We start from the raw sequence: 21,598 nt of genomic DNA, 5'->3' as shown, positions 1-21,598 counted from the left end.
CAGATAAAATTTCTTTTCTGAACAGGAAAAAGTTTGGTGTCCTGAACTGAGATGTAATTTATATCTTCTTTGTGTACACATTTGTATTCAAATAAAGAATAGTAGGAGCCCACAAGATCAGCCCTGCAGTCATTTTCAAGGAGCTTTATGACATTCCTGCTACAGGTTCTTTTTTCTGGCTTAGGTGATGGGGGGATAGGAAGCAGTACATACTCACTGCTAATGTGCCTGCATTCAGAGACAATTTTATTGACCATATATAATGAGTATATTATGAAACCCAGAGGGTTTCTAGGGGAGTATTCCTGTGCCCCAGGAGGAGATTCTCCACTATCTCTTCATTCACAGGTGGTCTCACAGTGAGCTGCTGCTGCTGAGTCTCTGCTGGAAGAAGAGGCACAGAAGTTATTTAGTTCCCTGCAAAACAGGATCGTATGACAAAACCTGTAGGAAATAGGTTTATAAACAATGAGCAATTCTAAGCAGCCAGCTAGAAAAAGTAATTAAAGAGGACATCTAAATCACAATAAAGTGCATAGTATTTTAAATAACCTGTCTAAATATATTCCTGCCCTCCAGCTAAGTCATTTGCAATCAACTTGTTGATTCTTTTAACTATGCATTAAAACCTATGTCTTCTACAGAATAAGCTTGCACAAAAACACAGGGATCAGATCCATTCTCCCTAAACTTTTTGGTTTAAACTTTTTGATGGGACCAGTCCGCAAATAACCAAGCTGCAGCTTGACTTTCCTTCTCAGCAGCTATATTACCAGTCACAGATTCTTCAGGATCTGCAGAGATGAAGGGTAATAATTTCCTACTTTGAAAGAGCAATCTCTGAAACAATTTCTAAGTCCATCAGGCTCTGCCTCCCATCCTCTACCTGGCCACACAGATTACATGCAGGGAGCCTGTAGACTTAGTAGGCAGCCAGTGGTGTATAGAACTTTTTGGTGTGCATGGGAACTGCCTGCTGGGCTCTTCTGTTCTCAAAAGGGATGAGTTTTACCTCGGAACTGCCACAGTGATGTGCACAGGGCAGCTGGATATCAGCAGGGTTATGTTCAAATGATAAATTTCCCTCTCATTTAGCAATGCCACCTCGTCCCATAGCCTCACAGAATCACAGAATAATTGAGGTTAGAAAAGCCCTTCTAAGGTCATCAAGTCCAACCATTAACCCAGCACTGCCAAGGTCACCACTAACAAAAGTGACACATCCACTTGGCTTTTAAATCCCTCCAGGGATGAGGACTCCATCACTTACCCAGGCTTCCTGTTCAAATGCTTGACAGACCTTTCTGTGAAAAATTTCTGCTTAATATCAAATCCAAACCTCCCCTGACACAACTTGAGGTCATTCTCTCCTGTTCAACCCTTGTTCCCTGGAGCAGAGCCTGACCCCCCTGGCTGTCCCCTCCTGCCAGGGAGTTGTGCAGAGCCAGAATGTCCCCCTTGAACCTCTTTTTTTCTCCAGGCTGAGCCCCTTTCCAGCTCCCTCAGCCTGCCCTGGGGTTCCAGACACACTCATGAAGAGTTAACTGGTTGGATTAAGCTACTGTGATTAGCAAAGCAGTAAGTCAGAAAACTTGTGTGAGCATCCATTGCTCTAAAGGAGCCCAAGAAGGCAAGTAGTTGGCAATTCTTCTCCTTCATGCACTTGTCCTTGCTTTGCTTTTATTTACAATTTTGGCTGAACTGTTGTCCTGGCAGCTTAATTTTGCATCAATTGGCTCTATGCCTCATACCCATACACTGACACCCTTTTAACCCAGTGATGTTTTCCCTGCTTTGGCCAATTAAGGGTTACGTTGGGATGTTTTGGTAAGGGAACAATTGCCTCAAAGGCTTCCCCAAACTTTGCAGGCATGGAACTGATATTTTTACTGTCAGCACTGAGTCACTGCTGGTCATAATCCACAGGAATGCACCTGGATGCAATTGTGCTTGGATAACTAAACCCGAGTGATGTGTTTCATTTAGTGAAGGCTCCACTGGCTTCATTGTAAAGATTAGAGAGTGATTCAGCATTCATGAGAAAATGTGGCAAAAAAGGGTTAGCTGAACAGTGCTAGAAATGGAGCCATATTGGGAGCAATTGAAGGAGGAAATGGTCTGGATTTATTGTCTGCATTAAAGATATTGTGGGTCCCATGGATACCAAGAGTGTCATGGAGACGCAGCTAATAGGATTTTTATTGGATTATTGTCCGGCTGCTGCACCTGCTTCTGAAGGGGACAGTGCAGTGGGTTTTCTGGCACAATACTTGAACAGGGATCAGAAAGGAGCTGTGGGAACTGGAAGCTCCAATGTAAATTTTTAAGGAAACTTTTACAGTTGCCTCAAAGCCATTTCCAGGAAGGCAGCAGCCAGTGAGTACCATACCCTTCTTTCTCTTTACAAAATATTCAAATATAGAAAATATGTTGCTGGAGTAAAGACACTAAAGATATAGCTCACACACTTCTACCCTTTGCAGTCCAGATGTAGGTTATTTTTAATTTTAATTGACTTGAGGGAAAACTTCTAAAGTTTTTATTATTTTTAAAATAGAAATTTCGATCATTGTTTTTGTTGGGTTGTTTTTCTGTGTTTTTATTTGTTTGTTTTGTTTGTTTTTGCTTTTGTTTTTTTCACAGTGACATAAAAAGATGTCTAAAGTCTTTTAGTCCAACCACTAACCTAATCATATTTTCAAATGCCACACCTGCATGTTTTTTCAACACTGTCAGGGATGTTGACTTCACCACTCTGTTGGGCAACCTGTTCCAATGCTTGAAAATTCAGTGAAGAATTTTCTCTTAATATCGAATCTAAATCTTCCCTGGCACAATTCAAGGCCATTTCCTCTCATTCTAGTGGTTTCTCATTTTCACTGTCTCCTGTGCATTAGGTTGCAGTGATTTCCTCCCCTGCAGCCGGAATCAAAACTTCTTCACCTGTATCTAAATTTTGCTAAAGGTTTCAGGTGCAGACCCTTTCTGGTCACTTCCATCCTTGAAGATCTCACACAGGGTTTGCCTCTCTGTTATAAGTTCAACAAAGCATTTCCCAACTCTGCTTTAGTTCTTTTGTTATACAACAGAGAAATGTACTGAGGGCGAAAAAAAAAGGGAATTTTCATCAACAGTCCATTTTAATTTCTGTTCCTGCTTTCTACTGAAGCTGAACATTAGAGAAATTTGGAAGCCATTGAAATTCAGGTCTCAAGCTAAACACTTCTAGCATTGATTTAAGAGAATCTTACGAGATTTTAAGTAGGCTTGGATGAATAATTTGGAACAAGTGATTTCATGAATTGCATCTCATTTTTTTGTTCATTAATTACTTAGAAAGGGTGTCAAATTATTCCATCCGGGATCTATTCCAAAACTTTCTGGAGTAAATGGAAGGAAATAAATGCATTCTGGATTAAGGCACATAGATATTTTATTGAATTTCTTAAATCTTTCAGAGAAGGAGTGTTTTAATATGTGTCTCTAACACATGATGTAGTTCTTATCCACATATAAGAATGCTGTGACTTTTTTTGTCTATATTTTCCTGACAAAGACATCATTTCCCGGAAAAGTCTTACTAGTGCAGTGTGAACGTTTTACAGTTTTTACTTTAAAGGTATTGTTTTAGAAAGCATTTTTGCCAGTTAATGTAGGAAGAAATCTGAGATCATTAATATAGAAAGTCATCTATTTAAACCTGATGTCTCATTTTCAGGTAATACCCTCATCAAGGACTACAGTCAGTAGCTTCTAGCAACTAGCAAAACCACAGCAGGACACAAGACACAGGAGACATTTAGGTTGGACATTAGGAAGAATTTTTTTCATAAAAGGGGTGATGAGATATTGGAATGGACTGCCCAGGAAGGTGGAATCACCATCCCTGGAGGAATTTAAGGAAAGCCTGGATGTGGCTCAGGTCCAGTTGACAAGGTGGTGTTTGGTCATAAGTTGGGCTCGATTATCTCAGATTTTCTAACCTAATTGTTTCTACCTTTTTTCTCCCTCCTTCTCTCTTTAATCTTTTCTCTCAGTGATGTTATTATTTGCCTTTATAGTAGTCTCTTCTTCCAGCAATTTGGATAACCTTGAAGATGTTTATATCTACTTCTAGTTCTGTTTTATCACTTGTTTATTCACTTGAAATTCCTAATATTTTAAATTGAATCAGCTACTTTCTCAGTTTTATTTATTTATTTATTTATTAGTCTTTTGGGCAACCATACCATACCATACCATACTCACCTGCAACAACCATTTCTTCAGTTCACATATTTTTGTTCCCTTATTTCCTTTTTCTTCATGTATTATTAGACCAGCAGTCAGCATCATATGATACATTGTCCTTCAAGCATGACTAATTTTTGTTTTTGATAATAAATTTAAAGGAAAATAGTTTTATTAAAAATATATTTTGTGTTGAAAGGGGTATGATTTTGATTCCAGATTTTATTGTATCTTATCCTTGTGATCAGCTCCTCATCTCCAAGAAGCATACCACTAACAATAATACCGTGTTGGAGAGGAAATTTAAAAATTTAAATTGATAGCTAAAAGATATAGGAATAATTTACTTAGAGAATGCAAATTCTTTGAAAATACTGCAATAATTTTAAGTTTTCTTTCTTATTAATATGTTCCTGCTAATTTAGCATAAATCATAGTAAGTCTATATTGGCATTCTGCTAGACTTTTCTGTGATTTGGTGCTGGTCATTGTCATTTCCTCTGAGAAATTTGTAAATTTATTTGTTATTGGGCAACACTAAAAAGAAAGCTGGTGGTCTCTCTAGATTGGAGGGTAAAAGAGCTTAACAATACATGTGTAGACCCTTCATGACATCCTCCATCCTTGCCAGAGTGTGGTCCTGAGTGCACTTTATTTCCTCTACAGGTGAGTCCCGTGATATCTCGGTCCTAAATAGGGAAATAGAGGTTGGATATGAGGAAAAGTTTTCTGTGGAAAGAGTGATAAAGTACTGGAATGGTCTGCCCAGAGAGTTGCTGGAGTCACCATCCCTGGATGAGCTAAAAAAAGACTGGATGTGGCCTCAGTGCCATGGTTTGCATGAGGTGTTAGGGCTGGGTTGGACTCGATGATCTTGAAGGTCTCTTCCAACCCAGTGATTCTGTGTGATTTTTATTGTGCTGTTATTTATAGTGCAATGACAGCACAGAAACATTTGGCTTTTCCTATGTCTTCAACAAGGTAATTGCCAACAGTTCTGCTCCTTTTTTATGGCTAATAACAAAAAAACCCAACAAAATCTAAAGCTATCCTACCTGCTTTATAACTTGGCTTGGCTTAAGCCAAGAAGATGCCACACTTCAAGATGTATTTCAGGAGTATATTTTTGTACCTAAATAATTGTAATGGGTAAAATATAACAGAAAGATGTCAGATGATGAATTGCCTACTTTGAAATATTGTCAAGGAATATAAGCTATCACTTCAGTCACACACTTGTTTTGATGACACTTTTATTTACATACAGTATAGGTGTACATTTACACTCTGATGAAAATAGATTTTTGTAATTAATAAAAGTGAGAGCACAATGCATGTCACCATAAGGCAGGGTGAATAATTGCTTTCTGCAGTTTCCTTATGACTGTAAAGGTGGTCTGAAATTACTCAGAGGTCTTACTCTGAGACTTTTAAAGCTAGATAAGGCATAACCTTAACATTTCTCTGTCTCACTTCTTCCACCTGGAAAATGCAGAGAATCTGAAATCTGTATTCACTAGCTCACTAACATGCTCAAAATATTTAAAGGGTAACTTGAAGATGTGATGGTGGAATGCAGTTCAGAGCTAATTAGCCACGAAAGAAACCTGTTTTCAGAGGAATGGAGGCTGATTGGATGAAGTGAAAGGGCAAGGTACTGAACTATCCTGCAAGCAACCTGTCTGTTTGGACTATGAGATTATTAGGACAGGGATTCTACCTTTAAACATGCCTCCTAATTAATGCAGAGCAGAACAAACGCAGAAGTTGCCTGCATTTATATTGAAAATTCTAAAACACATCTGTAATCAGTCAATTAGACAGTCCTGGGACAACTCTCAGAGTTATTTTACCTCCAAGGATGGGATTTCTGAGGTCGGCATTGGTGTGGAGGTAACTGAATTTTACTCCAATGATTCATGTGCATATGCCCTCTGTGCCTCCAGCCACTCTCTCAAGGTGGGTCATACCAGAAAAACTGAAAAGGTGAGGAGAGAGATATGTGCCACAATCATGGAAATTTGGCTCAAATGATTTGAAAAGAGGGGTTGCTGTTATTCCATGCACTGACCTAGTTCTGATTGTGTGTGAAGTTACTGCCTGTAAAACCCGCCAGTTTAATATCTCTAGAGAATAATTATTTTTATTTATTGGCCATTCTGTAACTTACTGCAAAAAAAAATCATGAGAATCCTGCCAAAGTGTCACCTCTGGTCAGGGACACAGCATCATAAACTGAAAACAGGGTATTGAAAACACACATATTGTGAGCAACACATCACCTTGTATTGCAACAAACAAAACTAGAAAGAAAAGTTTACTTTAGGTTAAAATTTTTCCTCCCAGTTTACTATTTTCTTAGCTGGGTTTTTGACCGTTTCATTTCTGCAATTCCAAATATAAATAGTAAGGCTACTACTAGAAAGCATTGACTCATAATACTCAGTAATATTGCTCCTAGGAGAATAGTAGGGTCATTAACAAAACACAGTCATCACATCTATGGTCCTCAATGGCATCAGCCCAAGCTTTGTGAAAGAGTGTTCCTCCCACAGGGTTTGTGAGCTCATTCAGATTTCTGCCAGTTTCCAGGATCAAAACCATGAGTTCAAAGGACTTGTCTTGACAATTGGCTGCTGGTTCCAGTGCTTCACTTCCTAGGTAGGAAAGGCCAAATATCTCACTGCTGTCAGACACGATGCAGGATATGTTTCCAGCCTCAATACTAATAACAGAAATAAATTCTGTTAGGGGAAAAAACATCCTGTATAAAAATGAGACGTTTATAGAGCAGTTTATTACGCCCCAGTAAGATGCCTGTGTGAGTTTTGATGTTTTTCCTCCAGGATGGAAAAGGAAGCTGAGATGTCAAGCTCTGGATTAGACAAATAGATACTGAATCCAAAGTTTGGTGAGGTGAATCCTGGTCGCTAAAGAAATATGTCACATAGCTACTGGGGTGGAATCAGAAGTTTGTTCCACACATCTCCAGATCTTCTGTATCTATTTGTCTTGCAAAACACTGAATTTAGGTGTCTAGCTGTTATTTGAAACAGCAAGACAAAGGTTCTTGATGATCATCTTAAGTGTCTTGTATCATATCATGGATCCAGAACTCTATCTAAATATGAAAAAATATTAAAACAAAATATGGTCTGCACAATCACTGCCCCCCTGCTCCAGAACAGTAAACTTTGTGATGAGATTAGTTTTGCTGAAAGACTCAAAAATGTTCATGACCATTTCAATAAATATATGGAAAGTATTCACAGAGCTTGGCTCAAATCTTTAGGTAGAATCTACCACTTCTGTTGAGAACAAAATCACAGATACAGCTCATGGGGGATGGCTTACAGATATGCTTTGAAAAGCATCCATGTTTTCTCATCATTTTGTTATAGAAATAAGTCACAACTATTCTTTTGGTTGCTTTAATTTTGGTATCTTTATCTTGCTTCACACATGAATTTTAGATAGTGTGCCTTACTCACAGGCAGAATGAAAGAGACATACAGAGACGACTTTTTAAGAATGAAAAACACAAGCTGTATTAGATTTGAGTAAACTTCTGAACTTTCAATCACATAATTAACTTTAAATTATTCAGCAGTTTCTCTGACATATATTTTATCTTTTGCATATGATTAAAAAATTCATGTAATTGTGTACATTATTAAGATGTTATCATGGATCCAGTGTGTTGTCTTAAAAATAAGAATCTCTTAATGCACTCAGTGATAGTTTATTCCATTGCTATTAAAAAGTAAAATTGGAAAAAAAAAATATTTGTCAGCCATCTTATTCTGGTCCAAAGGGTCAAAAGAGCATTAATTTCAATAATGGCTAAATGAAAGAAAAAGAACTGACTGATTCAAGGAAATAGGTCTGATGATAAAATTTTTGCTTTTCTGAAATTGACACTCAGATTCTCTGAATTTGCAAAAGATCAGTTGTATGTTTTTTAAAGTAATCACACAAAATATTTGCCTTCAAAATAAGTCTTCAAAATAAATCTTGTTAAGAATTGCTTAAACTGCACAGCAGTATTTGTCATTTAAGTTATTTTACTGGAGACATCATTATTGCTTCTTGAGTGACTCTTTGACAAATAGAGTGAGAATTATTTAACTGGCTAAACATTTCATTACATACTTTTTAGATCAAATCCCTTGCATTTTATCAGTGGGTTTATTCATAGATTAGTTTAAGAGCTCTCTGGTAAAGTCTCTTTTTTGAGCAGTATATTAAATGGTTCAAATGAACAAAGAACTTGTCTGGTTTTGTTTTTATTTTTGGGGTTTGTTTGTTTGTTTGTTTGTTTAATATCAAGTCAGCGTGTCCATGAAGTGAATTTCAAGTTTTAAAAGGTTTGATTGAGTCATCCTTCCTCCTCACCTCACCATTATTTTTCATTTCATTCTGCTTCTAGTTGCAGGAAAGAGTACAAATACATGTATAGATAAAGACTCTACAAGTTTTTCAGACTTCATATTCTCTTAGAAAACAGGATTTTCATCCTTATCTTGAAAAATGAAAATGCTCAGCTAGCTGAGGCTTTTGCTCCATACCAATGCCTTTTGCCAGACATATTAATTTATTCTACTTTGAGCTTGCTGTAGAAGGAACTACCCACAGGGTTGTTCTTCTTTCCCCAAATACTAATTTTTGCTGAGATCTCCTCTCATTCCACCTCTAATTATGAGCAGGGGATATGGGTGGAGCTCTGCAGCAATGTCTTTAGGAGCACGTGGGAGTTTACCCAAGCAAAATGTGCTTTGACAGCCCCCAGCTAAGGCTACTCCCAGATTAAGGAATCATAAGCAGCTTTGGACCACTTGACCCTGCTGGTTCATCATTTATGATGCTCAAAAACATGTACATGGCCAATTTGAGTGTATCTAAACACTTAAGGAGAAGCTCTTTGATTAAATATATACTAAGTGACATTGACAGCAACCCTCTAACCAATATGGTGCAGCTGAATCAACACTAGATACTGGGAAACGTCCTCTTCAAAAAAACAAAACGAAAAACAAAACAAAACAAAGCAAAACAACAAAAAAAAACCAACGAAACAAACAAACAAACAAAAAACCTCCCAAAACAACAACCCCCCCCCCCCACACACACACCAGAGAAAATAATGTTTGGAGCAGCTCTTTCTCAGAAGTAATTTTTCACAATTTGAAAGGAAAAGGTGAACTACCGTATAATGATCCAGGAAGACTTCACTGCAGAGTTTTGCCCAGGATGCAATTTCCAAATGTCTGAAAAGAAATTCAAAAAAATATTTTTTATATGAAAAGGAATGGTGCCGCATTTTTTTTGTATCAATTACACACAATGATTTATCACTTTAGCAAGTGATGCCTTTTAATCTTTGGGTCACATCAAACAACAAAGCAATAAATTCACTGGGTGGCACTTCCAAGGGTATCCAGGTTGAATTCAGTTGTCTTCCAGTTCTTTCCCTAAATTGTCACATTTACTGCCTGCTGTAGAAAGAGGAAACCACCAATTGATTTCTAATTCTGCAAACCCCAGGGTGTAAATGTGATTAGCGGTAATTGGAGAAGTTCAGCAACTGTTAATTTCTCCTCTCTTTGTTGTTTTTCCCATTTAAAATATTAACGAAATGTGTATGTAGACCAAAACTGACTCTGATGCAGCTGAACAAATGATACATATTTAATCAGAGCTGTGGGACCCCAATGCGGTTGTCTGAAACAAATGTGACATGTGCTTCCTCAAAAAAAAAAAAAAAAAAAAAAAGAAAAAAAAAAAAAGAAAAAAAAAAAAAGAAAAAAGAAAAAAAAGTCAGGCAGCTAATAAACAGCACCAGTATTTTGTTGTAGCATTCATTGTCTACATGATGTCGAGTTTAATGGCATTACACTATGTAAAAAAGCCAGAAGTACACTGCTAAATTTGTCTTTCCCAGTTGGCTGTCCCTGAGGAGATTATAATGTGAGCAGTGTCTTTGTTTGCTGCATGCATAAGTGTGCACAAATTCCTAAGTTTTCGGCTGTAAAGTCAGGGGGAAAGAGGAGACATTAACCCCTGCATGGCTGAATGTCTCCTTGGAAAGAAGGAGTTTCACTGGTGCATCTGGTAATTGTAGAAAATAAAAAAAAAAAATACATGTTTTGCTCTCTAACTGCTTAATATCTCACTTGTTTTTTTTCCTAGTCGCGATTATCCCTCATCTACAACTAGAAAGCTAATAATTTCAAGGAAGAAAATGGCTCTTATTTTTCAGCACTTGAAAGGAATCTATGTTTACCTTTATTCCCTAGCATTAAATAATTTTCTTCAGTAACTTAGACCCAGGGAGGTCATGTGCACAGCACTGTGTAGTCCTATCTAAAATGGTTTAAATACCTCAGGAAACCAGCTGAAAGCTGGTAAGCTTGGCATCTACACTTCACTCTAAATGTTAAATTATTTTAAACAAGAATTATTTTAATAATTGTAATTATTTTAAACAAGAATCTTAGAATCACAGACTGGACCAAATTGGATAGAATCACGGTTGGACTTGGTCTTTTTTCAGCCTTAAAAATCCCATTATTCTATATCCAGTCCAACCATTCCCCCAGCACTGCCAAGGCCACCACTGACTCATGTTCCCAGGTGCCACATCCTCACAGATTTTAAATTCCTGCAGGGATGGGGACTGCACCACTGCCCTGGGCAGCTGTGCCAAGGCTTAACAACCCTTTCAGTGAAGAAATTTTCCCCAGTATCCAACTTAAACATTTAAAAGATTTGGGTGTTGAAATGTAGAAGTATTGATCTCACAGACAAATTTCTATTTTGAGCATGTCTTTTCCTCTTGGATTGACTTAATTATATGTAATTTATTGAGTAACCCCCTGTAAGTTTTATTTCTGCCTGATATCTGTTCTGTTCTGTTCTGATCTGTTCTGTTCAGAGCTGAGGAGGTTTTTGAGATAAAGCACAGTTGCCACCCTGAGCTGAGGGAGGGTGGCCACAGCAATAAGAAGATTCAATTGACAAAGGAAGGGTCACAGGAAATAGACCTGCGTTGCTTTGTGAGATGCAATAGATATCTCTAGACTCCGGTTCTGTGACCTCTTGTTAATTTATAAATTCATTTTCTAATTTATCCTACGTTTCTTTCACTGGGAAACACAACCTTGACTTCTTTTGCAAACAAATGACAAGAGACTATGTCCTTTTTGCTCACTTGATTGCAAGCAAGGTCAAAAGCATCCCAAATATCATAAGGAGAAGGAATGTTCTGTCTTTCAGTATTCTAATTGTGCTTGGCTTTGTTTGTCCATTTTCTTTTGACAAAACAACCTTGACTTTAATATAGGTGCCTATTGCTAAAATATTTTAATGTATTTTGAAATACATTAATATATTATTAATATTAGATACTAAACATAAAATCTTGGGTTGGTTTGGGTTGAAAAGGACCCTAAAGATCAACTTGTTCCCAAATCTTCCATGGCCAGGAAAACCTCCCTCTAGACCAAGTTGCTGAGGACCCCATACAACCTGGTTTTGAACACTTCCCCACTGTATAATGATCATATAATAATACTCTGTTTATTACATAGCATCATTATATGTGCCGTATATGTTTATATAGATTTTTAATTTAATAAATATGTTATTTATATGCACACACACATAAAACCAGGCATGGACATTCTTTACAGAACAGATGGTGACCTTGGGAACTAAATAACTACTAGTGGGACTTCCTCTCGTTCTCTAGCAAAATGTAATTTTTGCTGCTGTTTACTTAATGAATAATACTTCTAAGACACCTTTATAAGTGTATTACAGCATTTTTCCTGTCTGTTTTCCCTGGATTACATCCCAGATACACAGAGGCACCATCACTCTAAAAGTCAAAAAGCTGAAACACGACTCTATGTTTCCTTATCTGTTATGAAGCAAGATGGAGTTGTCTGAGAGTTTTGTTTCTTCTTATTTCTGCTATTAAAATTTTTTTGAGTGGGGAGTTTTTCTGTAATAACATACTGCACAAACTGTAGTCTACACATGACAGTCCTGTACATGGGCTTCAGGAGAGCATTTCAGACACTGGTGGGAACTTCTTTCCCTGGAATGCAAAATTCCTTAGGATCCCAAATGCTTACACCATGCCCATTTCAAAAACACACAGTTCTCTCTGCTGACGACCAGGATGTCTATGTCTAATATGTTATAACAAAGTGAATTAAGGCTCTTCATCTGCAGTTTTCAGAGGAATAAATACACTCTTAGTCCCCCTCTGAACAATTGTTCCCAAAAACTCCCTGGCAGGATGGTACAGCCAGATGGGACTCAGGCTCTTTTCCCAAGTAACAAGAGACAGGACAAGAGAAAACAGCCTCCAGTTCCACCCCAGAAGGTTTAGATTTGACATTAAGGTAACTTTCTTTATGGAAAAGGTTGTTAAGTCCTGGAAGAGGCTGTTCATGGCAGTGGAGGAATCACTGTCCACTGGAAGTGTTGAAAAAGCTGGTAGATGTGATGCTTGGGGACATGCTTGGGTGATGGGTTGGCTGTGCTGGGTTACTGGTTGGACTCGGTGATGTTAGAGGGATTTTCCATATTTCGTGATTCCATGGCTCCATGAATCTGCAGCTACTGTAGATTTCTTCCCAGAGACACTTTCCAGAAAAAGTGTTACCACTGACTCCAGAAGTGGAACCATTTATAGCTCCAAAGGCCTTGGAACAGTCACTGCAGGACCTCCAAACAGGCAGTAAAAGAGATAAGCTCCTTCAAATCAAATTATAGGACTCCAAATATCTTTCTAATTTCCCCTACACCCATGAGGGAAGCCTATGAAAAAGAAAGGTTGGACTCTGGTTTAGCTCAGATGCCTAAATCATCTGTAGGGGATTTTTTTGCACCTGGGCTTAACCCTCATAGGTTGCAAGGATATTTGGAAGAAGACTTGGCAGTATGGTCAATTAAATAATTTTTTGTCACATGAAAGATGCTGCAAGCTCCATGGACTTCATGAGCTACATCTCTGGGATGATTGACTGAGATTGAAAACCTACATGGTAAACAGCTGAGGCGGGAGAGAGGAATTTAGCAAAAAGATCCCAAATTAATTTTTTACTAACTTGAACTCTTTGCCATGAATTTTATTTAAACTACACTCCTTTAAATAAAAATTAAAATAATAAAAAAGGAATAAAAACAAAATTTTTCTTCCAAATTTTTTTGTTTGCTTGTTTGCTTGGGTTTCTTTTTTTGGGGGTGGGGGGGAAGCTTTTTTTAGCTTTAGTAGAATGAAGCAAGAAAGGGAACTTACAGTAAAAAGGAAGTATTTTTTTTTTTTTTTCATAGAAGGACTTGAAAGAAACAACAGTCAAACCTTTTCTTTGATCCGAAGGAAAATATAGCTCTTCACTGGATACTGTAGTGATGAAGTAAATGAACTCTAACGAAGTGAAATTATAATAAATCCCACTCTTTGTAGAACAGCACCCAGATGGAAAATATATAGACATGCCGACTGAAATGCTGACCTTGTTACACTCCCAAGAAAAACTCATTGATAAATAGTTTCCAGAGTCAGAGGTTTGATTCTTTTTTCTGCTGTGTTCTTTTATGTATCCCTCTCTCCTCATCTCCATCTCTGACACTGCACTCCTCCTCTGCCTTGCACTGTTGTGCCTCCCTTTCAGGGAGTCCCCTACCAAAGCCTTTTTATTGTGGTAACCTTTAGTTTGCACAGACATTTCTCTTAGAAACTCATTTTCCTTCTGTCTAATGAAAAGACATTTCTCTGTTTTTTTTCTAGACAGAAAAAGTTGTGCAAGAAAATTTAGGAAGGTGCTGAGAGCCATTCACACCTGAGTGAGTCATTGATATGTCTGTGCCTCAGAACAAAATAAGTCAAGGACCATTTTCTGGCCCAGGGGTTATGACAGTGGCTCACATCCACTGCTGCTTGGAGATCTAAAACGTGCAAAATTGCCTTGGAGTTAGTTCATTGCCTTGGTCCAAGGCTGAGTCAAAAGAGAGTTACCAATCTGGTGGCTTTAGTTCTTACACTTTCTTTTTTTTATTTATTTCATGGTAAGGGTTGGCCCTGTGGTTTTTATTCAAGTCAGATGTTGAGGATGAAGAATCACAGAATGGATAAGCTCAGAAAGAACATTTTCTGGTTCAACCTCTCTGTTCAAGGAGGGTCATTCCAGAGTGAAGAATATAATGGATTTTTAAAAATACAGATAGTAAGGATGAACATCACTTGGTTACAATAATCTCCACTGGTCATCATAGTAAGTTTGAAAACACCTTCTTCACCAACATGCTGTTATTTCTGCTTTAGGCAGCTGTTGAGGTACTGTGGATATAAGTGCTATGTAGCTGTGTATGCAGATAGTTTAAGAAAAAAAAAGAAATTCTGCTTGTGCAAGTATTCAGCTCATTTTTTTGGTTTGAGTGTTCACAAAAATGTTGGGCTTCAAAGATGGTAGAAAAAAAAAAGGTATTCAGCCACAAAGTCTTGGTGGAAAATAACTGCTGTGCTTTTTATACAAGATTAATGAGATCAGAGGAAACTTTTACTTTAGAGCACTCCAGAGCTTGTTACAACTAGTCTGTGTCTTTATTTCTCAATTTGCCTATTTTCTCTCTTCTTACTGTCTGCTCCACCCACATTTTCTCCCTAAAACAACCGTAAAATTGCATTTACAGCTGATTTGTAATGCTCAGAAATGCAATTTAGATTCCTTAAGTGAGGCTGTCTCCTTCTAAAAAGAGAGGTCTCTCACTGTTTCTTTTTTTACCTGGCATACATCAAACCCTGCTCCTCCAGAATGGCAAGTATGATAAATGTGTCAAAAACATTCACATCAAAACCATGTGATATGAGTTGTTATTTTGACTTTTGTTGACACCTCCAGTTCTCTTTCACCCAGATGTTTCTATAAAGTAGCTCAACTCTATTTTTCTTTCCCCCCCCACCTCGACAGGAGAAGCAGACAAATCAGTTTCTAGTGAAACTGAAAGTCTTTCTCGATTACTCTGTGTGCAGGTGCTTTTGCACAGATGAACATTTCTTTACTGGAACTATCTTTAAGATGTGGGAAGGATTTCTGTCCAAACATAGCTTTGATTCACAATGAACCAGTTATTCAGTTCATGCAAACTCTTATGTGCATTTGCAGATATTTAGCTTGAACAGATTGCTCCCTGCAAAGAAAATCAGATTATCACGAGATAAAAAAATCAGTGTTTTGTAGGCCAACAGGTGCATTTTTATGGTTTCTAAGTCAGAGTGTTAAAGATGTCTAGACACCTAACTATTATTGAAGTAACTGGCTTTTGAATACCTGCAAAAGGGTACTTTTAGTGAGTTTTTTTTTTTGCTTAATGGTTCAAAACAACAACAGTTATCCAAGGCTCTGGGCCTTGTGAAGCATCCAGCCATAACTTGGAAACTCAGGATTCTTCTGAAAAAGTCTGAGGAAAGATATCCCATCCCTGGAAATGTTCAAGGCCAGGTTGGATGGGACTTGAAGCAACCTGGTCTAGTGGAAGGTGTCCCTGCCCGTGGCAGGGGGGTGGATGTAGATGGTCCTTAAGGTCCATTCCTACCCAAACATTCTACAATGGTTCAACTTAGATTGCCATGGCCACTAGCAATGAAATGCCTGAAATAGCCACAATGAATGCCCAGAAAAGGAGTTAGAACTGTACTCAAGGACAGGTAAGTAGCCAGGCATCTAACTGTGGAGCTGAAAATAAAGTTTACTACTATTCAGCTTTTTCTGACATGAGCCTCTCCTAAAGTCAAAGTGCCACACTCCACACCTGGACTGCCCTCAGGTCTAGTAAATTAAGCACAGATGAGGAAGCTCCTTTAGAATTGGAACTTTTTTCAGGCCCTGCCAGTACCTGACCTGAAACAAAGCCTGGAATCTTTTGGTCTTTCTCTCAGTGAAGTGTCCTATTTATGAAGAGAGTTCAAGTCTGGAATGTATCCACATCTCTTCTTCTTGTCCTCCACATTCATGTTGTCTGTGAAAAAAATGTGTCCTAAAATCTGTCATGTGAATATTTTCTTAGTCTTAAGGCCAAGGGAATCCTTGCAACAACCTTGTTAAACCAGAATATTTTACCCAGTGTTTCCTGTGTTAAAACAGATGCCCTAAATTAGAGTAATCACACTTAGAAGGAAAGAGAGACTCGATTAAAGGAATGGCATGGGTGGTAAATCCACCACATGAACTGGCAAAGCTGCTCCTGTGATTAATTGCCCTCACTGTTAAAAAATTTACATCTCTCTTCCTGTTTGATTTTTCCAGTACTACTTCAATTGTTTCAGTCAGAAGATTCTTAGCTTCTAGATTCTGTCCACAACAGGAAACAGAAGTGCCAAAATACCATGAAAAAAAATATTTTTGTCTTGTTTTTCCCCCCTCAGAAGGAGGAAGGAATTAAATTGTGAAAAAGAAACTAGAGATTTGCTTGGTCTGAACACTTCTTCACCACTAATCAGAGTCTGCAGGGGCTCTATTTGTGCTAAACTCTAGTTATCAAACCTGTCTCTGCAGTTTTTCTCCCAAGTTTCTGAATCGAAGATATCCACTAGATAAAGGAACTCATCCCATCTGAATCACTGAGACTGGGATTCAAACTGCATTAACAACTCTATAAATTCTTGTGTGCTTTTCTACTGCTGCTGAAAAATTTGGCAAGTCTCAGAAGGCTGGGATTAATCAGAATTCCAGCACTCCTTGGTTTGGGTCTTTCTGATGTACCTTGCAGTTTTGCAGTGTTTAGCTGTGAATTCACCGACTTTCTTCCCATGGGATTGCAGGGAAGCTAGCTCTGCTCTGGGCATATTATTGTGTGGTTTCTGACTTTCTGCCTGTGAGTTTCTGTACTTGCTGGCAGGAAAATATGCAGAGAGGGCACTTAGTGCACCCAGGCAGAGTGAAGCATGTGTTTACATCTATTCCTGAGCCAGGGTCAGAGCAGAGGAACTGCACCAAATTGTTTGTTTTATACTGACTCCATAACATCAGGATCTGACTTGAGTTTCTCCTCCAAGAAATATTTTTATGTCAGCTTCAATTCGAGGGTAAAAATCTGGTTACACGTAACATTAGGCACAATATTCGAATTGTTAGCAAGATGAAAATTCTTGAGGTTTCTTATGACTTTCTTTCCTCATTCTTTTCCTTTTAATGTACTGCTTTAATACAGGATGAATGTATGCTATGCATTTCAGTTTACACATGGTTCTGCCATTAAGCACCTGGATTTGAAGCAGTTTCTTCCCTGAGGATTTCAACAAAGGCTTTGCCCCAGTTTAAGGATCCAGGTTGCTGTGGGTTAGCCATGTGCCACAGCAATAATAGCTCAGAGAACACTGTAGCTGTTTGCACAGCAAAAGCAGCTCTCCTGACGGTCATAATGAAAGAAATCAGCTTGCATTTCTTTAATGACAAAGCCTCCCTGTGTATTAATTTGGTTCTACATGACTATACATCTTGTCAGAGCAGCCCAGCAAATGTGAAAACATAGACTAAGAAAATTGTCGGTAAAGTAATTTATGACCTTTTGTTCTGTGTTGCATGGCTTTACTTCTGTTTAGGAGCATGGGAAGGCTCCCTAGAAAGGAATACGTTTATAAAATAACTTCTTGGCAATGTCAGTTCTAAAATAAACTCAGGTTTCCAGTGCCTTTTACAAAATATAATCTAGTACTCATATTATTACATAGACTTTGATTCCTGGGCCAAATACCTGTTTTCATTTTTGATTTAGATTCATTGTATGACAGAGCTGGGATGTGTACTCTGAGGGAATGTGTTCCTCTTAGTTATTTGAAAAGACTTTTAAAATTAAACTATAAATGTTGTGATAGCCTAGTACAGCTAAGAAAGGCACAGTAAACTGGACACTGAAATTATTATAATATCAAATGGGAATAAAAAATGGAATTTGGACTGGGATCTGACATTCAGTTTGGAGTTGAGATTAGTCTAAATTATTGAACCCGTGCCATTTGCCAAAAAAATTAGCTCTTATCCTTTCACTTCACACTCTAAAATCAAACTGGTTCTTTCACGTAAGATATGCCATACTGACAAGTAACCAATTTCTTTTTGGTTTTTCCAAAGCATGTGAGAAGAAATTATTTTGTCTAATCCAGGAATCTCTGGGTAATATTAAAGAATATTATATATTCTAGAATATTATAGGTATTAGAATATTTTAGAGTATAATATAGGATAGAATATCATAGAGTAGAATGTTACAGAGTAGATTTCAATGTTGTAGAAAACTATGTAGTTGGGTAATCATATGCCATAGGTTGATATTGATGATTATAATATCCTTTTTGGCCTAATATCCTAACAAATGTAATGTCATTATTTTAATTTACTTTACATAAGATGTGCTGGAATATATCCTTTGAACAGGCTTCTGCATATAAGAAAATGTGTAGCAAGTGATCTGGCAACTCTGCTGCTGAAGAAAACGCTTTTAACATCTCATTCTTTTGAATAGAGATGATTCATCAGGGATAGTTGGCAAATCTTGGAGATTTGCAAAGTGGTGTCTTTGGGTAAGATAAAGCAAACAAAAATCCAGAGTGCTAGTGCTTGTCAGCTTGCTGCTTATAAATGTTTCTATTCTGAGGATTGGGTTTTGAAGATAAAAAGAAAACAAAACAAAAAACAAACAAAAAAAAACCCCCAAACCAGCAACAACAACAACAACAACAGCAACGACAAAAAACCGCAAAAAAAAAACCCCAAAAAACAAAACAAAACAAAACAAAACAAAACAAACAAACAAACAAAAAAAAACACAAAAAAAACCCCAAAGAAACAAACAAAGAAACAAAACACACACACACACACACACACAAAAAAAAAAAAAAAAAAAAAAAAAAAAAAAAAAAAAAAAAGCCAAAGAAACAAACAAAAAAACTCCACAAAAGCAAAACCCCAAAAAACCCCCTCGGCACTGCAATAAGGAGTGTGACTTCAAGCATGAGCTCTGTTGCCAGGTTGAAAACAGACTGTGGAGTGAAAGGTGGGGCTGTCCCAGGAACAGGTGAGCTACACAGGCACCTTTTCCACCACTCAATTTCTCAGAGAACAGATTCATGTCATGTGGCTTGATGGCTCCAGACAACAGGTTTTCCATATAACCATTTCAGCAGCTATCAGGCTCACAGAGATCCTAAACCCAAAATATCTATCCAGCCTAAAATATCCATTAGTCCCACACAGTCTTTATTTTTAATTCCTGTTTGTCTAAATTTATGCATGAACTGAAGTGCTTCAAAGGAACGTGGCTAAATTATCCATGGTTCCTTGCCCGTGGTTTCTTGCCTCAGTAAGTTGTAGTATTTCAGACACATCTTGATGTTCAAAAATGACCTCACCTTGAAAGGAAAGATAAAGATAAGAAAGATAAAATCTCGGTTGCTGACATTGATTTGGATTTAAAAACAGTAATAAAGCAAATGTCACGAATGTATAGCCAGAGACAAATATTCAAATGACAAGAGAATCCCTTCCATTCCCTTTCTCTGCCCTTTGGCACTGGAAAACCTGATGGCTGCCCTGCAGCTCAGGCTCTGTCAGCAATTCCATCACTGCATTCTGACTGTAAGAGCTCACTTGTGGGAAATTTTCAAGCCATGCTTGTTTGGTTTTCCTCTTCCTGTTTGACTTGTATCTTTAAATAATACGGTTACTTCACAACAGCTTGTTTTTTGACTGGGGCACAGGGCATATTTTTCTAGCAGATAAAAAAACTTCCCACAATTTGCTTTGTGTTATTTCCCCTTTCGAAGGCAAAGCTGATAAATTCAGGGTAATATGTAATAGATGCCTTCCTGTTTTTACTTATTGCTCTGTCAGGCTTGTCAGCCAGAAATTTATTAGCTAGTTTTGTGGCTGTAACGTTTAAACAAGAAAGACTAAGCAGTACACTTAGCCTGAAGAACAAGTGTGAGTAACAGTGCTTATGCTGTATCCTGCTCCACAGACAAGCCTTGGTGAGATATGGTAGGTTTTTTCCACATCAGTAAGACCTTACTTATATGCCTATCTTAATTTTTAATGTTTATTCCTTCATTTCTATTCTAATCCCACTTGCTAATCTCACTTTCTGAGCAATTGGCAAGAGGAGAATAGGAATACTTGTTGGTTTTAATTTCATCCACCCAGAAGTGAGTTGACCTGAGCAATCACTGATCTTCTGTATCCAGTGGAGTCAAGAAATGTCCATGAGCTGATCTTCTGTACTTATGTATTTATTATGGGTAGGATTATTCTGTGCATCCTCTTGACTCCGTATTGCATGCAGGGAAAGCCAATATGATTAAACAACCGCAACTGAAGTCCCAAAATTCAAGAGGGTGAATGCCTTGCTTCATGAGCTGGCCATGAAAAGAAGGAAAATTCCATGAGGTGGGATTTTGTCTGCCACATTATCCTAACAGTACTCCTGATATTTATATATCCTTCCTCTACCTCTTCTTGCTTGTCCTGCTGTTCAGTGTCTGATGGACATATCACCTTCATCTGCCCAAGACTGACCCCACCTGTGGAATCCGTGCCACCAGCCCTCTGCTGTTCAGTGAAAACTTCACTTACCCAAAGTGAACAGCTCAGATCTGGCAAAGGGATTGGTGCTTGGCTGTTTGGTTTGTTTGTTTATTTATTTATGAACTTGTCTGGAGCCCTAGTTCTTTTTTACAGAAGGAGGATATGCATAAGTATTTCCTGGGTTGGGAGCTGATGAGATGGTGGGCTGGAGATAAGGAAAGAGAGTAGCTTTTGTAGGACACTGGCTACATTCCATACAGAAGGGTGATGAGAGAGTTAAAGGGCACTTCAAATCTCTTCACAGTGGTGAACCACCTTCTGAGAACTATACGGAGCACTGACTTCTGAAATTCTTGAGAGGTGTTAGAGAGCTGACTGAACATGGAAGAAAATCTGTCTTGCTGAGCTGAGTCGTTGGAAACATTGCAAGTGTGAGAAGCATGTGAGTTGAATTTTCCCCTTTTACCCAAACTTGGGGGAAAATGGTAGTGTCCCCTTGCACTTCACAGCAGCAATTAAAATGCTGCTTATTTTCTGGAGTTTCTGAGTCACTTCAGGCTGCTGCAGGCAGTAGGCAGGAGGAAGCACTGGTCCTGCAGAGCAGTGCAGAAGGCACTGGTCTGCCTCAGATTCTTCCCTGCTGGAGCAGTGTCAGTGGAGACAGAAACCTGACCAGGATAATAGTTCTGTCAACTGTCTCCACACAGTGATGTTCTGGGCATTTTGTGTATTTGGAAAACACCCTGATTTCTGTGCTATTCAAACGACACCCACTTGGG

Source organism: Sturnus vulgaris, chromosome Z, assembly GCF_052056855.1.
Source record: "Sturnus vulgaris isolate bStuVul1 chromosome Z, bStuVul1.hap1, whole genome shotgun sequence".
Taxonomy (NCBI): domain Eukaryota; kingdom Metazoa; phylum Chordata; class Aves; order Passeriformes; family Sturnidae; genus Sturnus; species Sturnus vulgaris.
This window is presented reverse-complemented; position numbering follows the sequence as displayed.